Source organism: Strix aluco, chromosome Z (genome assembly GCF_031877795.1).
Source record: "Strix aluco isolate bStrAlu1 chromosome Z, bStrAlu1.hap1, whole genome shotgun sequence".
Classification (NCBI taxonomy): domain Eukaryota; kingdom Metazoa; phylum Chordata; class Aves; order Strigiformes; family Strigidae; genus Strix; species Strix aluco.
In genome coordinates this window covers 32,437,330-32,455,870 of record NC_133971.1, presented here as the reverse complement: position 1 = coordinate 32,455,870, position 18,541 = coordinate 32,437,330, and the positions used below count along the sequence as shown (strand labels likewise).

Sequence of the window (18,541 nt, the reverse complement as noted above, 5' to 3'; positions counted from 1 at the left end):
TGGCAGTACCCAGTGGAGAACTAACTCCCTTCTCATCGGTGCAATGTATCTAGCCTGAAATTCTCTGTTTCCACGGTTTGCTCAAATGGGATTTTTTTCACTATTTTTTACTACTTAGTAAATAAATCTTGTTTATTTACCCATGGGTTCTTAACTACCATATACGTTTTAGGCTACTTTGATATAAGTAGAATGTTGAATTTATATACTACTCTTACTTAATTTTCTTTTTTTTTTTTTTTATTAGATCCTAATGTTTCTTCTTTTTTACCACTCTAAAACTTAATAAGATTTACCCTGGAGGCCTTCAGAGACTTCTATTTCATCTTCTACATTGCAGAGGAAGTCTTGTTTTTTGATTTGAAGTGCTATGTTCTTAAACATTGGAAACTTGAGCACAAATTTCAAGCCAAAAGCTAAGTGTAAACTGGGAGATGCAAATTTATGGATTGTAAACTTCCTAATATAAGAGTTCTGGCAATCTGTACAAAGGCATTTCACTGCATATCCAAGTGAAAAATATGTGTCTCTTCACTGTAATTTAAGAAAACTTGGGTATTCACTATGGGAGATAAACCGTTAGCATTCCAGCATTTCCAGTTTCCATGAATTGAACAACAGGAAAGCCAGGAATAAAGCATGTATGAATTTGAATCTATATGCACTTAGAGTAAGTTTGGCAATCCATATGCAGTCTAGATTAAACAGATCACATGACATCCTAAGTAAAAAAAATACTGGTTTTCTCTGCCTATCTAGGTAACCCTAGAAAAAAGCAGCTTAGAAGCAGTCTCTGTCCTTAGGGATTTGTTAATTCACTATTCTCAAGAATCTTCAACTAGAGTTAAATAATCAACATGAGGCAGAGGGGACATGATACACAAGGAAGGACCAAAACAATATGAGAATAAATCAAAATTCCCCATGATTTAAATTGGCCATTGTAGAGTAGAAGAAATAAAAATATCCAAGATTACATTGTGTTAAAAGACAAAGTAGTGTTTCTGGAAGTAGAAATCAGTTTTACTAAAGGGAATTTCAGAAGATCGGTTACATTTTATGTAGCCTTTTAGAAATCAAATATCAGTTCAACTCCATTGTAGGTTTCACAGATTAGAAGTCACAATTACAGTAGTTCTTAGAGGTCTGATTTCCATTTTGCTTTGAAACACTTTATTGCAGACACAAGATTAAAAAAATACAAGCACATACACATTTTGATTTTGCTATGCTCATCATTGAGGTGTCTAAGTGCATAAATAAGAGAAAGAAATGTACTCTGTGATGACTCCTGTGTCATAGTCCAGTGTGATGTTTTATGCACAGGTAGATACAGTGGCCAGCTTCAATCTTTCTCAGATAAAGCTGGAAACCAAACTTACCTTTTATAAGGAAAAATTAATCTCTTGTTTACAACTCAGTGCTAAAAACCCCTAAAGTTGGGGACTGTTAACATGCAATATACTAAAATAATCCCTTTATATATAAACAACATTACTGTAGGATTATGCTAACATAGCAAATTTGAATTATTCATTCCCCAAAGCACACCTTAATCAATTTGAATAACTGTAATCAAATTTTATAAATATGTTACTTATGGGGTGCATATGAAAAAATGAATGTGAAGAAAAATTATGTCTAGTTATTCTCTGTTTCCCTTTCCTGCATACTGAAATTTAATTCTTATTTAAAACAAAAAAACAAACCAAAAAAAGGGACAAAAGAAAATGCACTGTCTAATGTGAACAGAATAAAGTATCAGTTCAACTATATTATTGTCAGTGCAAAGCAGTTTGCTTATGAGAAGCTGAAGGAACATTTGATGTTGTTGCTCTTGTGAAGGATATTTATCATAAAATCATAAAATTGTTTGGGTTTGAAGGGACCTTAAAGATCATCTAGTTTCAACCCCCCTGCCATGAGCAGGGACACCTTCCACTAGACCAGGTTGCTCAAAGACCCGTCCAACCTGGCCTTGAATACTGCCAGGGAGGGGGCACCCACAACTTCTCTGGGCAACCTGTTCCGGTGTCTCACCACCCTCACCATACTAGACTTGTAGTGAAAACATGACCTCAGCAAATTCAATGGAAAAATATGCATTTACTTCAATGGAGCTAAGATTGCGCTCCTTAAGGTTGTTGTACAACAGTCAACAATCTTGAATGCCATGAGCTGAAGTATTTTTGAAAAGCAAAAGGATTTTTCCCTCATATTCTTATTTACCTCATAATTTTTAAAATAATCTGAAATATTTTAACACCATCCTGTATTCTTCTTCCAAATTTTCTGGATTTTGTCTTTTGAAAACTTCAATACTTTAGTGCCATTCCCTGGACCTCAAGAAGCCATAAATCTTCTGCAACCAACTAGCATTCTTTTAAGTAATCATAATTCATCTAGACTTAGATAAAATACACTTCCTCTGAAATCCTCACCCTACTTGCTATGAGTGATCAAAAATAAGAATGTGTCTGTCTTGGTATCATGATTTTGTAAGAACATGAGTAGCAAATCACAAATATGAAAAAGATTTTTTTTTAACTTTAGGATACTATCCATGTTCTCTTGAAGTGAATTAAAAAATTTTAGAGAGAGACATATTTTCTGATTTCGTTATTTGTATTACTGAAAAACACAGAACATCCTAAGTGGCAGGTTTTATTTTTTATTTGATCTTCACACAAAGTGTCTAGGAAGAATGCTTTGGCTGTTCTTGCTAGAGCTTATGCTATCACTTCAGCCTATGAGCTGATTTATACTCTCCAGTTGCATTCAAAAGTAAGTCTCAAAGTGTCAGAAGTGAGGGATGCAGGAACTCTTAGGCAAAATCATAAAATGCAAGTAGTTTGTGAATGTTTATGTACCTAATCAAATGGACATTGAATTCAGTGAAGAAAACTTTCCATTTATTTTAATAGACATAGGATCAAGTGCTTAGTTAAAATCTCTTTTTCATTGGGTAATTTTTCACTGATTTGTGATATTATGTCATACCAGCACACATGAAGTGAAGACTGCAAAATATTTCTACATGTGTTTTCTTCTCTTCCAGTCTATACTTTAAAAACTTTAAAAACCTATCTGGATTTACAAAGAGAGACAAATCTTGCAGAGTGTAGATTTTGACAAATTTTTCTTTAGTCAAGCATTAGTGTGATCCATTTGGAGCCCATTTTTAAATAGAATAAATGAAGTTAGATATGTTTTTCTTATATTATTTCTGTCCTTGATACCTATCACCAGTCTATAGGCAAAATATTTAAAAAACGTTTGTATTTTCAGGGTAAAAAGAGAGCAGTATATACTTACATAAACTTTCAGAAATACAAGTTTCCAATTCTCCATTTCTTTCTTTCTTAATGTATTTTATTTCATTCCCACCTAAAGAATATATTTCTATATTCTTTGACTACACTTCTGTGCTTCCTCTCCTTCTTTGACTAATTCTCTCTCTTTTGGATTAGAGGGCATTGAGTTCATATGCTATATAAGTGTAGAAACAAAAAAAAAAAATTAGTAAGTATCATAGAATCATAGAATCATAGAATCATAGAATCATACAATGGTTAACGTTGGAAGGCACTTAAAAGATCATTTAGTTCCAACTTCCCTTCCATGGGCAGGGACAGGTTCTGCTACATCAGTTTCTCAAAGCCCCGTCCAACCTGGCCTTGAACACTTCCAACGAGGGGTCGCCCACAACTTCTCCAAGCAACATGTTCCAGTGCCTCACTACTCTCACAGTGAAGAATTTCTTCTTTATATCTCACCTAAATCTACCCTATTTCAGTTTAAAGCCATTGTCCTTTGTCTCTCGTCACCCTGCAAAAGAAAAAAAAAAGTACTAGACACTTTTAATATTTATGATTTTTTCAAAGACGTGTTTTTCGCACTTCTTTTACAAGATTATAAGAAAGAAATACCCCACTAATACATAGCCCTCAGTGAAATGCTATTGCTATCTCTAAATTAAAGGACTTTTAAAAGCTTTGTTTTATTGTACAAAAGTGCAAACTATCACCACAAATAAAATTTTTAAAGAGAGTCCTTTATGCTCTATTTGCTGAAAAATTATGCTCTGTTTTTATTTTGGTGGTACTTTGGCAAGTTTTTCTTTAGAAGTAATACTTAAAATACATTACTAAAGGTATGACACCATATTACTACGTAATAACCAGAGCTACTGCCAGAGTTGATCTTCATTAATATTCTGTCCTGCACTTCTAAAGAATTATTATATGCAACTTCTGTGTAAGATCTAAAACTTAAAAATTTCACAGTCCTTAAAGACATTAATAAAACAGATATTTCAAAATGGTAAGCTGAATAAATTGCACATCTTTTGAAGGAAAAGCAATTTTATAGTAAAATAATATCTTATTACGTACATCAGAGCCAAGATTTATTGTTCTGAAGGAAATGCCTCTCTGATATTTCTAGCCTGAATTTTGACAACACAAGAGATTCAGCCAGAGAAAGTAAGTTTCATTCCTGAAATCTCAAAAATCATAAGAGAAAGTGAAAGTTGTTCTATGAGAGAAATTTTCTTTATATTTCTCACATTAGAGTCACCTCTATTATGAATTAGTTATGACACTGATCAACTTTTCATGTTAACAACTATCAAGGAAGAAGCATGTATTATTTTTAAAAATAAGTACTTTCTCATATAAGAATGGAAAAAAGTAAAGAAATAACATTTTAAATGCTTTTTTACTGATAGATAGCAGTATCAGCACAGTCATCTTGTCGTCCTTAGCAGTAATTCTCAGGATAAGAGTGACTTTGAGTACTATGGATGAAACACGTACCAGCTCAGAAAGAGGAGGCATGCCATCCACTGTGTCATGCAATGAACTTGTTGTCATTGCTGCTGTTGTTTGTCTATGTAGTAATTTCTTTATTGCTCACTTAAACTTCTAAAATCTTGTGTACTCATGTGAGCAAGAAAATCTGCATAGATGAAATGGAAACAATTTTTATGGAATAAACTCTTCAACTCTGCCAGTTTTAGTTTACATCTCAGAACAATTTTCAGGAACATCAAAATGATGAATAACAGTGACAGGAGCCCAAATAAACATCCAGATGTGTTTTGGCTCAATGTGAAATTCTGACATTGCTTTGCTGTACCCACTTCTACAATATCAATATGTGCGTAAGCATTATAAGTCGCAATTCAAATGAACAATATTGGAGGATGTAGAACTAATAGACATTCTGAAATGACACTTTCAAGTTTTGGAAGGTTGTCTTTCTCCAGCTGAGATATGTAAGTGAATCATCACTCAGTTTAATAAATCTGTCTTCCTGAAAACACATAAAATTATAGTCCCTTTTGTTGATGAGGACTTGAGGAATTGAATAATACTCTAAGAGTCAAGACAAAAATGTTCTATGCTGCTTTCTAAGTCTTCTGCAAAATGTTATGCACATGTTCTAGTGGTAGTTTTCATATAAAGGGCCAAGAAAAATTATCCAGAATATAGATTCCTGTGTGCTCAAATAAAAAATGTGGGCCTATATTTTGCCATGAAACTTTTGATGCTTTAAGATGAAGTATATGTTCAAAAATATGCATGACTTACTAAGGAAGACACCTAGAGATTTAACATGCCATACTTATTATTGATCTCTTACTTAAAATTAAGTGGTGCATTTGCAGTTATCTTTATATTTTATGCAAAGTGTTTATTATGTCTTCACTTAAACATTAGCATTACATCCACTTTTTGATCTACAGTTATGTAATAAAGCAATATAAAATGTTCATAAAAACCTGGTAGTGTACAAGTTCCACCAGAAACAGTTTTTAAAAAGCATATTATGTTACTATATTAAATAGAGCAAAATTACTCTTCTGCTTCTTATTTAGCATTGATTACTACAGCCAGCTTCATAAACTACAGAAAGTTCAAGTAAACGAAAGGAACAATGGATTCCACTTCTTCTATACCAAGTATTATATTTAAATTCAAATATATTTCTATTTAATAATTTTAATATATAGAAATAGACTTCTCATTAAATTATTATTTTCCTTACTTTGTGGTAAATAAAAGTTCATAGTACTCAGAATTTACTAGACTTTCTGTTTTTTTAGGAAAGAACCCAAAATACCAAAGGCAGTATTTTTTCATATGTAAGGTATAAAGCAACTTCTTTTTCTGTGAATAAACTAAAAGTCAGTCTTTTTAGTATCTTGCTAAAGACATTTAATGCAATTGTGCTTCTGTTCCAGAAGGCAGCTACTTTGTCCAATATTTGTCTTTGGTAGACTTTTTTTCCTATTTATTTTTGAAATTAATAATTCTTTAATGTTTAAAATCAAAATTAATATTTTGGTGAGACTTCTAGGTATTTTTACGAGGCATCAAAGGGTGAGGTCATCTATTGACAGTCATAAGACTATTATGACAGAAAGTCTAGAAGTCCTTCTCTTTCCACAGAAAGCAGCTTTGTCTGCCATTCTTCTGGTCAGACTGAAGAAATTCTGTTGGTTTTAAGAGATCTGTGCCATAAGAAGTCATCAGTCTCTACAACATCCAGCAAAGAATGTAACCCTGAGTAGTTCATTTGCTATACAGTCACTCATATATCTGAGTAGTCTGTCATACTGGCTTCTCAGGTAGCTTGAAGAACTTTCCATGTGAGCCTTTTGTCATCTCTTAAAGAAAATACTGTGCAAAATGATCCATTCACGCATTGCACTGCACTCACGGAACATTGGGGAATAATATAGGTTTTTCAGCAAAACCTTCACTCAGAATTTCAGCTGTGAGCATCAGTCCATAATTCCATCTAGAATTTATACATAGCTAACAAGTGTTAAATGACAAGGTATATGTTGATGAGGACTGGGGAAAGAGAATGTGCCATTCTACTTTTTCTGAATTGTATATATGTTGCATACATATTTCAAGCTGTCTTTAGAATTCATTCATCAACATTTTTTTGCTTTCCTGTGCAAGAGTCGGTCTTACAGTCCATACAACTAAAAAGTAATAGATGATCTTTTGCTATTTTCTCTTCATTAAATATATTTGTAACTGAGCAAGGTACAAATGGATGCTTGATGTAGGTCTCAGAACTTCCTACAATGTGTAAGGAAGATTTCAATTTCTAGATTTCTGTCTTTCTGTGTAATATGCTGGCTTTTTTGAATTACAATTTCATCCTCTTTTAAGCAAGACCTCTTATTAAGCAACACCTTTGTATCAAACTTTTCTTTCCATCATGAGCATGTAGTAGGTGATAATTACTTTCACAAACCACAGAACATTTTTCTTAGTTATATTTTTATTAAATATACTATAAACATTAGTTTTCATTAACTATACTGAACCATATGAATCCCACTAATGGATACCAACAACATTATACTGCTAAAAAAGTGAAGGAAATTAAGATAAAATAGTAATATTTCTTCAATATGCACATTTCAAATGTCTTTTCAAATGTTCAAAAATGTTTTCAACCTGCTGTCACACTCTGACAGCAAGGCCATTTTTCTCTTTCTGATATTTTGCCTTACTATTCTTTGAGACATTCCAGTGCATCAGCTGTTGTTTCAGCTGTGTCCAGTACCTGGCCATATGTGCACTACGTGCTTGTTTTGTGAGAAATAAACCATCACTGAAGGTAAGTTCTGTTTACTATTGCAAAGCCATATACAGCCACATTCTAGAATTGTAATAAAATATTGCATTGCAGTAACACGGGGTGAGTACAGAGTAAATTTTTAATAAGACGGGCAATAGCTTTCAATAACAACCAATTCAGGCTAACTTGACCACCTGCCATTATTTATTCAAATCCTAAATAAACATAAGACGAGACGGCAGAAGCCCAGGGAATAGGGAGAGCCTCAAGTCGTCTCCCCCCTGAGTGGGAAGAGTGAGCTGCTAACAAGGACAGCAGTGACTCAGAGTGGGCGGAGACTGGAGTGACACCCCACACCCCTCACATACAAGAGCAGCCCCCAGGGAGCACAAGCGACCAGGAGCACGCGAACAGGGCGGACAAACAGGGCGTGGCACGTCAGAAGGGTGTGGTGCATCAGTCTGCATGGCAGTTTGCGCAGGCAGGGTGAGTGGACAGGGCACAGTCCATCTCCTGGGTCTAGAACTTATCTGAGCTAGTTTCATCTTATCGTCCTCCACGAGTGGACTGAACCATGATCTCCACTCGCATCAAAACCACCACCAGAAAGAACATGGTGGCCCAGAATGAGCAGCCACGCAAACATGCAGCGGTCCAGGTCCCAGGCTGCAGGGAGTGACTGAGCCCGTCAATCGTGCCAGAGGGCAGCCGTGACAGCACCTGTGTGTGCTGTGATCAGCTGGATGACCTGCTCAGCCTGGTGGCGGAACTGAAAGAAGAGGCTGAAAGATTAAGAAGCATTAGGGAGTGCAAAAGGGAAATTGATTGGGGTTGAGTAGCTCCTGAACACTCCTGAAGCAACAGGAACAAATGGAGGCCCCAAAGGAGGCAGGCGATCCCTCAACCTCCTCTACCAGATAGAAGGAGGGGATGGAAGAGATGGGGGAGGCTGGAAACAGGTCCCTGCTCAGGAAGGCAGGAAAATCCTCTCCTGACCTCCCTCACCTTCCATGGTGTCCCTTCACAACAGATACGGGGCCCTGGAACTTTTGAATGAAGAAGAGAAGGATGAAGAAAATGAATCAAACAAGGAGGAAGACCAAGGTCCACCAAGGCCAGGTCACTCTAGACCAGGTATTAAAACCAGTTCTAAAAAGAACCCCAGAAAAGTCATTGCAGTGGGTGACTCCATTCTGAGGGGTGTCTAAGGCCCAATATGCAGACCAGACTGGCTTCATAGGGAAGTCTGCTGCCTCCCTGGGGCCCAGATCAAGGACCTCAACAGCTAAACTCCCTGCTCTAGTGAGACCCAAGGACTACTACCCTCTCTTGGTTTTTCAGGTAGGTAATGATGACATTACCAGGAGAAGTCCTAAAGCAATGAAGAGAGATTTCAGGTCCTAGGGGAAAATGATTAAGGGGTTAGAGGCACAAATTGTGTTCTCCTCCATCCCTTCAGTTGTGGGGATGGATGAAAAAGAATACCGGAGAACTCAACAGATGAACTTGTGGCTCCAAGACTGGTGTTACCACCAGGGCTTTGGATTTTTCAATCATGGGTTGGTGTACAGGGCACCAGACATTTTGGCATTAGATGGAATTCACCTGTCCCAGAGGGGAAAAAGGATCTTGGGGCAGGAGTTAGCTGGGCTCATTGACAGAGCTTTAAACTAGATTTGAAGGGGGAAGGGGGCAAAACATCAGCCCATCTGAAGCGCACGTATACCAGTGTACACAGCATGGGTAACAAACAGGAGGAGCTTGAAGCCATGATGCAGCAGGAAAATCATGATGTCGTGGCTATTACAGAAACATGGTGGGATGTCTCCCATGACTGGAGTGTGCTAATTGATGGCTACGGGCTCTTTAGGAGGGACAGACAAGGAAGGAGAGGTAGTGGGGTGGTGCTGTATGTTAGGGACTGTTATGATTGCTTTGAGTACAAGTCTAGTGAAGACAGGGTGGAGTGTCTTTGCATTAGAATCAGGGGGAAGGCCAACAGGGCAGATGTTGTAGTACGAGTCTACTATAGGCCATGCATCCAGGACAGAGAGGTGGTTGAAATATTCTATAGGCATTTAGGAGAAATCTCATGATTGCTTGCCCTTGTTCTTGTGGGAGACTTTAACTTCCCAGACATCTGCTGGAAATACAACACAGCAGAGTGGGACCAGGCCCGGAGATTCCTGGAATGTGCAGGAGACAACTTCCTGATGCAGCTGGTGAGAGAACCAACCAGAGAAGGTGCCGTGCTGGATGTCCTCTATGTGAACAGAGAAGGACTGGTGGATGATGTGGTTGTTGGAGGCCGACTAGGGCACAGCGATCATGAAATAATAGAGTTCTCTATTCTTAGAGAGGACAGGAGAGGGGGAAGCAGAACTGCCACCCTGGATTACCAAAGGGCTGACATTTCTTGTTTAGGTACCCGCTTGACAGAATCCCTTGGTAATGGCCTCAAGTTGCTCCAGGGAAGGTTTAGACTGGATATTAGGATGCATTTCTTTCCAGAAGGGGTTGTTAGGCATTGGAATGGGCTGCCCAGGTCAGTGATGGAATCCCCATCCCTGGAGGTATTTGACATAGGAGTCAGGTTGACATAGCTCTGAGGGATATGGTGTAGTTGGGAACTGTCAGTGTTAGGTTAATGGTTGGACTAGATGATCTTCCAGGTCTTTTCCAACCTAGAAGATTCTGTGATTCTGTAAATAGAACATAAAAGTAGGAAGCCTGATCATTAGAATTCTTACTTCAGCTGATAAAGAGGTTGGGGTTTTTTGAGAGTCTTAAAACATATCATATAGCATCAACATAATTTTACACTTTTTGTTTAAGGAGTATCAAACTGTATTTTTTTTTTCCTTTCCTCTGTACCTATTCTCTATTTTCCTATTACACACTTTTTTAAGGTCTTTTTTAAGGCTCTTCATAACTGTGTGTTGTCCTGATTTTGGGTGACTGACTGTTATAAATGTAACTGACAACCTCATATCTTCTTTATGGCAGTATGTGTAACTCAGATTTAATTCTGTAGTACCAAAAAAGAATTCATATTAAATGCATGTGGAATTATGAGAAGCAGTTTTAATTAAAGAAAAATTTCTTAAAATTAAACTTTGTACTTTTTTTTTTTTGCAAAGATTTGATGCAAGAAACCTCCAAGTTTGTGTAAAGATTCTTGTTTTTTAAAATTCTTCAGATATCATCTCTCTGTCCTTTATTATGGGTTCATTTTGTACTGAAGACAGGGAATACCCTAAGCAGTAATGGTCTTCTAATGCTTATTTTAACTTTATTTTTATTTACTTTAAATTATATTAACTTTCACTTAAATGCAATGCATAGTTAACTGTTTATTTGCACTGGGAAATAAATGGATAGTTTAACTCCATAGTAGGACTGCAATTCTAAAATAGCCTATACTTACTGTTTCGCCTCAGCTAAATTCCAGACATTTGATCTGGCTATTCTATATATTTCATGCTCAGAGGATCACACCTGACAAAAGAAATTTATTACTGGCTAGTTAATATCCATGCTTTTATATAAAGTCCACGATCTTCAATGATTGTCTCCCTAATGTTTACCTTCCCGATGAATCTATGTGGAGCTGTGGATTTCCCTGTAGCTTTCCTTTTCTGGATTAAATAAACTGAGTTATATCTTCTTCTTAGGCAGGCTGTAAGCTTTTCTGTCCATCTTAATAACTCTTTTCAGTGCATACCTGCCTTTTACATAGCTTTAACACCTTTTTAATACACATGACCACAGTTATCCAATGTAGAGAAGTAAAGGTGTGAATTTTAGAAAGACATAGCAAATGAATATTTATGATAACTTTTTATTTTTTATGCTCTTCTTCTTTACCATAGCATGAACAATGTAGAAAACATCAGTTAAAATTTTATACCAGTGAACTTTGCTACAGACGCTAAGAAGGAAAACAAGTCTGCTTAGAGCACTAGCTTCTTTTCACAAGAAAACCAAGTGTTTTTCTGATTCCTGATTCCACTTTGGCTTTTCAGTTCCTGAAAGTTCCTTGCTCTTCTTTGCTAACTGAACTGACTGAATTTTTAACCCTAAATCTTTTCTCTCTTGCAAGTTTGTCTTGAGATTTAAAACATCACTTTTAGAAAGACAACCTGTTAAATTGTCATATCATTTTCAGTGTAAAAAAAAATTCAGCTGTGTAACTAAAACTCAGATAAAATGAATAGTTTTGTTAAATTTAGTAAAGGGACATAAATGTCTGGAAAAAATCAATTTTAATGGCTTATCAATAGATAAACTTTTCTGCTGGAATTATTTTATTCCTTGTTTGTTTTTCTGAAGCCAAAATATACATATATATGTTATTCCAAAACCATCTCAGCAGTGTCTCTGGTAGCTAAAAGGTCTTTTTAAGGCTTTACACTAGTTAGAAGATAATAATCTTTTAAACAGGCAATGACCTAGATCTTATAATTCATATACTGGCAGTTCTCCAAATGTAGAAGTTATTTATAACTAACATTTTAAATATTAAAACAGCAGGTTATACCACCAAACCCATTGGGATTCTAGCTCACTTTTTTTTAGTCATTGATTATAAAAGTCTCCCTTATTATAAAGAGGTCAGACTACATAGGAAACCTTTTTAGCTAGCCAAATGTTAACCAAATTGAATTTTTCCAGTAATTCTTACAGTTGAATAAAAAACCAAAACCAAATTAAAAAACCCAAGCAGAAATTATTAATTTTAAATGAATTAATCACATGGTGATTATTCATTCCTTTCATTCAAGTTCTCAACAATATTGCTATTTTCAACCTTATTTATTTATGTTGATGTTACATGTGTATTTGTAAATAGAAGTTAAAAAGTAGATAGAAAATGTAAAGCAATTTTTTTCAGGGTGAAGTTTAAAAAAAATATGTTTTTATTCTAAAGAAGTATTACTTTCTTCAGAATCCCTAATACCAAGAAATGTTGTTGCTGTCTGTGATGCGATGAACAGACACCAAAGCTAGGAAAATATCCATGCTAGTCCCATGAAGTCAGTAAGGCTAGACAAGAGAACTGGTATTATGACCAAGAATAGTGTTTTCTGTAGAGAAAAGTAGATTTGTAAGTGATAGGTGTAACCAAGCATGACTATCAGCCACTTGAATGAAATAATAGAGTTCAGCTGGCATACCATCATAAGTATGAAGCTGACATTATACTATCTGTTGTGTGTTATTCCTTCTGTTCATTAGGAGCTGTGATTAAAAGGGTTCATTACAGGAAAGGTGAACTAAAAACATGTAACATACAACATGCAACATAGAACATGTAACACTTATTTTTCTAACACTATATTCTAAAATCACCCAATGTATTACATGTCTTGCATTACATTACCTCTTTAATGACTCCCATTTGGATGAAAAAGCCCACAATTTAAAACTTGGTTTAAATTCACTGCATTATTGTATTGATTTGTCTCCATGGATGGAGACAATGAGTTGGGTAATACAAAAATGTCTTGGTTGTTTAACTCATAAAACAAATCAGAATAAAATCTTAAAATCTACAATCTAATCTATCCCCAAGTCACTGAAATGTATTTCTGAATAAATATGAAAAAGAGGAAAATAATGGAAAAGATATTTAGGAATGAAAGAGTTGCACCAGTTGAGAAGAAATTAGAACAAAACGTAACAGCAATTACTTGTAGAACATAATTGTCATTACATGAAGATAAATAATGATGGAGTAATTATCCCAGTTAATTTATTTCTTGTGTAGAATGGATATGGCTAAAGATATCCACTTATTGACATTTCACTGAAATGGTGATAACTAAGAATCACAAGAACATATATACTACGAAAGCATAAAGTCAGAAAAGCAAACAGAGACTACAAACCTGAAGTCGAACATGAGTACAAGATGGTGGTGCAGAACCAGTAGCCCAAAGGTTTTTATAACTCCTTAGTTAATCACAGGATTTACATTGTTTCATAACTCCAAACTCCATTAACAAAAACAGATTGATAGTTTTGCGATCCAGGCAGGCAGCATATAAAATTAGAACATCCAAGGCCTCATTATCTTGAAAACTTGAAGTCCTGTATAATTTCAACCTTTAAAAAAAATAATTTCCAGAATCTTAATCCAATCTTGTAGGCAATGAAGCTCTGATAATCTATATTCCAATAACAGAGCAGTTATGGTATCAGAATTGTTCCTGGAAAGACTTGGAAAGGGAAGTTTTCTTCTGAAGCTCTTTTACAACTTAATGAACCCGAACAAAAGTTCTGTGAATAGCTAGAATAGTATGACATTGGCAAAGAGGTAACCACTATGAGTAAGAGAAATTCAAAGAAACAAACATTGACTTGAAATTAAGCCTTATTTCTGTTCTTTTCTGGCTGTGGTTTTCTGGCTGATCTGAATAAGCATGAAGTAGGGTTCTACACAAAAACAAAACAAAACAAAACAAAAAAAAAAATGCGTAAGACCTGGTCTGTATCAAGTTAAGCCAAGACTAAAATATGTGCTGGAGGGAGAAGGGGAGAGGAAAGAATACTGACTTGTTGAGAAAAGTTTCTCTTACTCACAGTAGCTTGATGCATTTACATAACAGGAGACACTTTTGAGAGTGGTACTTGACTCTCTACTTGGTATTTCAGTCACTGTGATTCTTTCTGTGTAACAACACACAGATAATGATCACGCCTTCCTATAGTATCTAGTATAACACCTGTTAAGTGTCACTGCCAAGAGCTCTCCACCGAGAACTTCTGCATTATAGCTCATCCTATCAGAAGGTGTAGTATTGACTTCAGTTTGGGAGGTTTTTAGGACTTTTTCCCCTTATCAACAATGTGTTTGAAACCCTGTCATTATTCTGTTGCACAGGGATTAGTGGGGTCAGGATACAGGGCGTTGTCAAAGAAGATGATCTCTTTCCTTCTTTGGTGGCAATTTCTCCTAAATTGTTTCTAACTCTGCTGTATTATGATCCAGACACCTCACTGAATGATAATCTGCACAGTGTGCCTGCTATGTTCCATCAAATTAATTTTTCAATACTGACTCCCACTGGCTATAGATATAAAGATGAAAAAAGAACCCATAAACTGACACATTCTAAAGTCTAAGGCCACAAAAAAAAATCTTACCATCCATAAAAAGAAAAAACTATGAAGTCTGTAATTAGAATTTGAAACAGAAATGGAGGAGCACAGCAAAGAAAGTTATTCCAAAATTAGTAAACTCTTCTTCAGGATATTACATCATTCGTTTGCCCTGCTATTTAAACATCAAGACTACTTTCTCAGGTTCATGAGAAAAGACTGTTTTTCAGACCATGGGATGTAAAAGTTAAATAAATACATAAAAACCCTAAAGACTCAGTAAATACTCTGGAGAGATATTATTATGGGGGGAAACATGGTATTGAGTCTAAACAACAATTCAAATAGAAGTGACAACAGTAAGTTTTAAGGATTACAAGATTAGTTCAGGTTTCATCAAATTTCTAGTTCCACAGATTTGCTCCTTTTCTTATGCTTTTAAGAATTTTTTTGACATTGTTGCACCTCTAATTAGATTGCGTCAGCTAGAGGATATAAAAGAAGAGTTCTTTTTTTTTTTACTGATCTCCTGCAGAGGTGTTAATTGGAAAGAAGACAATCTTAATTTGATTTATTTTAACATAAATATGAAGCAGCTTTCTGCAGAAGCTGAAACTTATTTCTACAGGGCGCTGTCTTACAGAAAATAAAATTATGATCAAGTGTTGCAGATTACAGTCTAAAATATAGATTTGAAGAATTTGTCAAATATAAGCTGTTAATTTGCTAACCGGGATATGGAGAAGGCTGAGGTACTCAATGACTTTTTTGACTCAGTCTTCACTGGAAAGTGCTCCAGCCACATCACCCAAGATGCAGAAGGCAAAGGTAGGGACTGGAAGAATGAAGAACCACCCACTGCAGGAGATCAGTTTCAAGACCATCTAAGGAAGTTGAAGATGCACACGTCCCTGGGACCTGATAAGATGCATCCACCAGTCCTGAGGAAACTGGCCCAGAATGCCAACTGTATCCTGGGCTGCATCAAGAGAAGTGTGGCAGGTCGAGGGAGCTAGTGATTCTTCCCCTCTACTCCACTCTTGTGAGATTTCACCTGGAGTACACTGTCCGGTTCTGAAGTCCCCAATATGGGCTGCCTCCCTGCCTATTGGAGCAGGTCCAGATGAGGGCCAGGAGGATGATCAGGGGACTGGAGCACCTCCCTTATGAGGACAGGGTAAGAGAGTTGGAGTAGTTCAGCCTGGAGAAGAGAAGACTCCATGGAGACCCTATAGCAGCCTTTCAGTACTTAAAGGAGGCCTACAGGAAAGATGGGGAAGGACTCTTTATCAGGGAGTGTAGTGATAGGATAAGGCGTAACTGAAATAGGGTAGATACTGATTAGATATAAGGAAGAAACTCTTTCCTGTGAGGGTGGTTATACCCTGGAACAGGTTGCCCGGAGAAGTTGTGGATGGTCTCTCCCCGGGGGTTTTTCAAGGCCAGGTTGGATGGGGCTTTGAGCAACCTGGTCTAGTGGAAGCTGTCCCTGCCCATGGCAGAGGGGTTGGAACTAGATGATATTTAGGGTCCCTTCCAACACAAACCATTCTATGATTCTATGATTGATGACAAAATTAAAAAAAGTAAAAATATCTGTAATCCAGATAACATTATTTTCTCCTGTGTAGAGATTTATCTTGTTATTTACTAACAGCCACAGCCATCTATTAGACAATTCCTTTTTCTTTATATTCTAAATCCCTCCTAAAATATGTCAAATCAAGTGTTCCTGTTGCTGAAGTTTTATCATCTGAAAATAAACATAAAAATAGTTAAATTAACTCTCAATCTTCAGAACACTATAGCATCCCAGAATAATGTATTTTGGTGGAGAAACTAATTTAGGTTTTAAAGACACAATTTCATATTGATATTCTGGTAATCGTAGTGTCTGAGACCATCAAAAAGGGGAGAAGACTTTAAATTTTATTGTCTTTGCATTTTTTTTATTCTGTCCAGAACTTGCCCTTGACTTACAAGTTTTTGTCATTCCTCTTCCAAGGAACTAGCTAAACATGAGACAATAAGTTTCATATGGAAAAAGTCAGTATTGTGGTTTGTATGCTACATAGCTCAGGAAATTTACAAAGGCTAACCAAATTTAAATAATTTTGGACATTTCTTGAAATTGTTTGTGGTTCACCTCTATATATATTTCATTAAAATTATCTTTTATAATTTTTCTTTCTTGACATTTGCTCCCTACTTTTCCAGACTTCAGACAGTGCTTCAGAAGTGTCTAATGTACAGTGTCTGTAACAGCAACAATAGAGTACAAAATAATAGCAGAACATAGCAGTTCAGAACTGGAGATCAGGATGACTGACAAAAAGACTGTGAAGGAAACTTAGAGAATTACATATTGACTGAAAAAAGCTGATTAGCTTTATTGTTTAGCTGTTTTAAAGAGATGGATAAATCCTCAGGCAACCGACTTTTTAGAAGTCTATTTGAACTACAATTTTCATGTATTTTTTAAACTTCTTCGTTCATCTGCAAATTGGATCACAGATTCTCCTAGCTCTCATTCCCATTTATGACAATACCTCACTTTATGTAGTAAGGTGTTATCAAAAAAGTTTCACTAAATTAAAAGGCTTCTTACAGCTGGAGACTACATACAGAAGAAATTTAAGTATTTATTTATTTTCTGTTTATAAAAGGGAAACTTTTTAGTTGATATAATTCATCTTCTTATCAAAGTTGTTGACTTTTCTGTGAAATATATGCTAAGCAAAGTCAAATGTCTTCTCTGCTTCCTCCTCTGAAAATCCTTTTCTTTCTTTTCTAACAGGAGTTGGAATTCACAAAGTTGAGGTAGGAAACTCATTTCATTACTGGATAATTCAACTAGTTTACTCAAAGCCAAGAGTATTAAAGCTTGATAATGTGATTTTCATTATTTTTATCTAGCAGTTATTCACTATGGTAGTTCACAATGAAGGTTTACAGTCAGAACAAAATCTCTTCTCCACAAGGTAGAGAACTATTATGGATTCTTCTTGCCAGTGGTGTGTTGGAAAAAATGTTCATGTAAAATAATAAACTACATTTCTAAACTTGCAAATCATTCTGAAGCATAATTTCATATTCCAAGGCTTATCTTTCAATTGATGCTGAAGTTTTCCTGTAATTCTGATCAGGGGGCCATGGAAAAAGAAAGTTTTAGGGGGTTTCAATCTCACTGAGCAGTGGAACAGAGTCTTCTGTCTTTCCAGAAATCTATAATTTTCTTTAAGCCAAACTAGAGGGAAGAAGGTACTTCTAACTAATGGTAGTTCTGAACTTGCTTTATCTACACAGATTTGTGATAAATCTGAGCTTATCAAGGCACAAAAATGAAAATCAACATGTCGTGTTGCATTTATGTCTCATTTTACCTGAAAAGAGGTTGCAGAGAACTGGGGATGAGTCTCTTTAACCAAGTAATAAGCAATAGGACAAGAGGTAATGCCCTCAAGTTGTGCCAGAGAAGGTTTAGACGAGATATTAGGAAGCATTTCTTTCCAGAAGGGATTGTTAGGGGTTGGAATGGGCTGCCCAGGGCAGTGGTGGAGTCCCCATCCCTGGAGGTGTTTAAGAGTAGAGTAGACATAACGCTGAGGGATATGGTGTAGTTGGGAACTGTCAATGTTAGGTTAATAATTGGACTGGATGATCTTCAAGGTCTTTTCCAACCTAGACGATTCTGTGATTCTGTGATTCTGTGGGGTTCTTACTTTTTTCTTGCTGGAATATGAGACATGCACATTTTACTATTTCATAGCCCAGAGATTTCTTTGTGCACTTTCCTTCTTGAAAAGTACGATATATACTGCTGCATTTC

General features: G+C 36.0%; 1 long non-coding RNA gene across 2 annotated transcripts in view; it reads left to right on the top strand.

Moving 5' to 3' along the window:
• Positions 1 to 18,541, top strand: part of LOC141918564 (uncharacterized) — an 846,297-nt gene that overhangs the window by 716,279 nt on the left and 111,477 nt on the right. For both annotated transcript variants that reach the window (XR_012621719.1, XR_012621720.1), the window contains one exon: positions 17,510 to 17,532. This is a non-coding gene — a long non-coding RNA (uncharacterized LOC141918564). The remainder of the gene's footprint in view (positions 1 to 17,509; positions 17,533 to 18,541) is intronic.